The sequence below is a fragment of the Rousettus aegyptiacus genome, unplaced genomic scaffold, assembly GCF_014176215.1.
Source record: "Rousettus aegyptiacus isolate mRouAeg1 unplaced genomic scaffold, mRouAeg1.p scaffold_m13_p_3, whole genome shotgun sequence".
NCBI classification, from domain to species: Eukaryota; Metazoa; Chordata; class Mammalia; order Chiroptera; family Pteropodidae; genus Rousettus; species Rousettus aegyptiacus.
In genome coordinates this window covers 97,326,030-97,330,494 of record NW_023416306.1, presented here as the reverse complement: position 1 = coordinate 97,330,494, position 4,465 = coordinate 97,326,030, and the positions used below count along the sequence as shown (strand labels likewise).

Sequence of the window (4,465 nt, the reverse complement as noted above, 5' to 3'; positions counted from 1 at the left end):
GAACGCCTGCTTTTAAAACACTTGGTATTGTCAGTTTTTTTTCAATTTTAGCCATTCTAATAGATATGCAGTGGTATCTGATTGTGGTTTTAATTTGTGTTTTCCCAATAAATAATGATGTTTAACATCTTGTATTTTTTTGCTATCATGGCTTTTCTTTAGTGAAGTATTTGTTTAACTCTTGTCAATTCTTGAAGAGTTATTTGTCTTCTTACTGGTTTGCAAGAGTTTTCATGCACTCTATATGAGTCCTTTATCAAATATGTGTTTTGCAAATATTTTCTCCTTGTCTGTGGCTTGTCTTTTGATTTTCTTAATGGTACATTTCAAAGAGCAGCTTTATTCTATATAAAGTCCAATTTATGAATATTTTTTCTCTTATGATTCCTACTCATTGTGTCCTATCAAAAAAATCTTTGCCTGATCCAAGGTCACAAAGATTTTTTCCAACATTTTCTTCCAGAAGTGTTATAGCTTTATGTCAATAATCCACTGTAATTTTTATCTATGGAATATCTCTCACTTGCTTTTATTCACACTCTTTCCCTCACTCTCCAAACCTAATTCTTTGGGGTGGGACTGTCTGGCAGCTCAAGTCGGGTGTTCATTCCTAAACCAATCTAAACGGCCAGAGCCAGTGAAAATCTCTGGAAGCCCCTGCTTGATCACATGCCTGCTCTCGTCCAATCAACAGTGTTCAGGGCTCCAGGGCAAAATATGGCTGTCACCAGGACTCAAGTGCTTGAGGAAAAGGGCAGATCAGTAACCAGAGAACAAAAATTTATTATTTTAGAAAGAAAATCTAAGTGTCTACATACCCTGTAATCTGGCTTTATCTACCTAATGCTTATATTTTGAGCAATTAACTTGGAATGTTACAAGGTTACTTGATATTGAATGAACAGATCTTACCAATAGTCAAACACAATTTTCCATAATGCCCAACAAAGTCCTAGTGATCCTTCCGTGCCAAAACCTACTAAAATACCACCCCTGTTGTGAAACCCTGGGGAACTCTTCATACCCAGTTAGCACTACTAGGGCATGTAAAACATATCTGTCTTCTCCAACAAACTGTTAGCTCCTTGTGGGCAAGAACTTTATCTTTTGTGTCTATGTATCAAAGACCAGTTAAATTCCTGGCACATAATATATTTTGGTAGATGCTGAAAGTTGGATTTGTCTTACAAGTATCTGTCAAATACTAATTAGATAACAAGAGACAACTTTGAAGGTTCTCAAGGGGTGGAATTACCTTGCAGAATTTTTTACAAGAAAGATTCTCCCTTGAGATTGATGGCTGATTCACACTCAATGGAGAAAAAAATAGAGGTAGAGAATTTCATATCAATCTCATGCTGACTTTTCACCCTTGCCTGGAGAAAATATAATACAAATACTTCCTTGCAATCACAGTGTACAGTGTTGAGCTGAGGCCCACTTACTAAGGAATGGTTAGCTTCATCACTAAAGAGTCCAAAGATCAGTGGGGTCCACTACCCTTAATCCCACATCACTCTGATTAACAGCGCAACTGCTACTTCGCTGGCACAGATGCTCAAAGAACAGCAAACATTAGAAGGAAAGTCTATGGTAAAGAATTATGATAAATGAAACATTCTGGAAATTTTACAAAGAAAATTGTTGCCTTCAAAGAGAAGTTTCTGGATAGAACATAGGGAAGAAATTGCCAAGAAGCAAAGTAGAGCTAGTTGGGTCAGAGTAACAAGAAATTTAAATGAAAACTGCCATTAAGGAAAGTTATCTGAACTCTGCAGGTATGAAAAATGGGCATAAAGGCTATAATTGTCACATATTCTTTGACTTTAAAAATAAAACAATTTCTGGATGTTTAGAACAGATTTTTTAAATAAAAGAATACATAGGCATGAAGAGGAAATTCCCATCATAAAATCTTTACACAACTCTTAAGCAGCAGAAAGTGCACATCCTGCTTCCATTTCAAGTGCCAACAGAGGCTTTTTGAAAGATTCAAATGCATGCAGCAAAAAGACAGCAGGGTTTGGGGAAAAAACAGAGATTTGACCTTCCCCATCATTCTAGAATCCTTGTGCCCCCAGCCTTGCTTCCCACTGAGTCACAACTCTCCCAAGTGTGCTGCATATTTGGGTACCCTGCGAAGTCCTTTCTGCATGCACAACATTGTGAATGGTAAACAAAATTGGCTCCAGATTTCTCCAGCAAAGGACGATTACTCTGAATATAGAGAAAAATCAACCAACAGGTAACTCTAGTATCTTCAGAGGAGGCAGAGCACAGGTAGAGAAAGATTTTATAACTTTTTTGGATTTAGTTAACTCAAACACTGGATGACTCCAGGGAGAGAACTTCTGTCTGAACTAGTCTGGAAGCCAGCAACAAGAGCCAAGTCTTGTTTCATCATGGAATGCCATGCGAGAACAACTCTGCCACTATCTGGGAGGTCCAAAACTTTATTTTGGATTTTATGTGCCATCTAGGTTGCAAGAGGAACTAAAAGTTTAACTCTTTTTGCTCATTTATGCATGCATGGGTTATGTATTTGTATTTGATTTCTGTTTCTTATGGGTTTTGTGCCATTTGGGGGAGGGGGAAGAAATTCTAAGCTAATTGGGCTCATATAATAAGTTCCAAGGAACAAAAAATTTTATGTTTTCACTACACTAACTTAAGCCATCTTTCTTATAAACTAAATTTCAAAAAACTGTAAACTCTTATTTAAACAATTGCTATTTTACAAGTCCCCAGTGTTTACTAAAACATATTTTCACAACATTTGTGAGTATGTTTTTGGCCCCTCTTATTTACTGATAGAATTATTTACTGTTCAAATTGTATAATGTAGACAATGCATTTACAATATGATTTCTACATTGAGTTTGGAAATTCTGAGAGATTTCTAGAATCAGACCCACTGAACAACCAACGATTGTGTGATACGGTGCCTCTGAGCTGTTTGGATGAGAAGGCTGGTGCTTCTGTTTCTAAATAAGAAACAGCTATCTAAAGAACTACCTAAAGTTTTCATTTTTCCAATTATCAAAATTCTTCTGTTTCACATCAAAAGATAAGTGTGTGGCTTGAAAATAGAATTTGAGGGAGAGATATAAGATAGACCAACAAGCTCTTGTTTTCTTTCTAAACTTTGCTTCTGTCCTATAAAACCCAACTCCAAAAGAGAGAGAAGGTATGAAAAAATAAGGTCGGCTGTGGCCAGAAGGGCAGCCTGGGACGCTTTGTGTGTGCTTGGTTACCAGGGCCTCCCCCAGCTTCGGCTTGGCGCTGGCCTTGCTCCTGGCCCGGCCTTTCTTCCCTGGCTCCCTGTTGGTCCTAAACACCCACAACGATGAGGTGCTACAGCAGCTGGAGGCCGAGCTGGGCTCATAGACAGCAGGGCCGATGTGTGGTGCGGGTGTCCACTGACCTGGGTGCCAAGGCTGGCTTGCAGTGGCTTCTCAGCAACCTGCACGAGTTCCCCAGGCCCGAGAGCCTGCAGCAAAAGCTGCTGATCAACAACAATGCAGGCACTCTTGGAGATGTGTCCAAAGGTTTTGTGGACCTGGCTGACCCAGCTGAAATGAATAGCTACTGGGCTCTGAACTTGACCTCTGTGCTCTGCTTGACTTCTAGCATCCTGAAGGCCTTCCCAGACAGTCCTGGCCTTAGCGGGACAGAGGTTAACATCTCATCCCTCTGTGCTCCACATCCCTTCAAGTGCTGGACACTGCACTGTGCAGGGAAGGCTGCCGGTAACATGATGTTCCAAATCCTGGCCATAGAGGAACCTAGTGTGAGGGTACTGAGCTATGCCCCAGGCCCCTGGACAAAGACACGCAGCAGTTGGCCCAGGAGACCTCCGTGGACCCAGACATGCAAAAAAAAGTCTGCAAGAGATGAAGACAAAGGGGGAACTGGTGGATTGTAAGATGTCAGCCCAGAAACTGCTAAGTCAGTTACAAAAAGACATGTTCAAGTCCAGAGCCCATGTTGACTTCTATGGTAAATAAGCCTTGGCTTCCTGGGGCTGTCTTCCTTGCTCCCCCCTCTTTCAGGCACACCTAGGAGCCCTATGCCTCCCACATTCTTCCACAGTGGCACCACCAACCCTGCTTTACACAGATAAGCACTGATGCCTACTGTCCTGCCCTAAGGCCCTGGCAGCTGTGCCATCTTCCGATCACTGGGATGCTCAGGTCTCAGGGGTCCATGTTGAGCACCCTGAGTTAAGAGGCTTGGGAGAGAGAAATTATGATGTTGGTGTTTTCTCTAGGACTAGTATTTTAGGGATGGGAAAAGCAGAACAAGAAGCTGAAACACTGAGAGAGGGGTTGGTCTCTTGCCCATGGCTAGTCCATGGGGAGAGGTGGATAAGCTGTGTCAAATTGGAGGGTCCAGTGGATTTGCAGATGGCCTGGCAGGGAGGGAGCACAGTGCAGGTTCTGGCCCACAGGGATGCCCCTGACTC

General features: G+C 41.7%; 1 pseudogene; it reads left to right on the top strand.

Annotated features, from left to right (window-relative positions):
• Window positions 1–2,848: 2,848 nt before the first annotated feature.
• LOC107512803 lies at window positions 2,849–4,007 on the top strand (annotated as a pseudogene).
• Window positions 4,008–4,465: the final 458 nt, after the last annotated feature.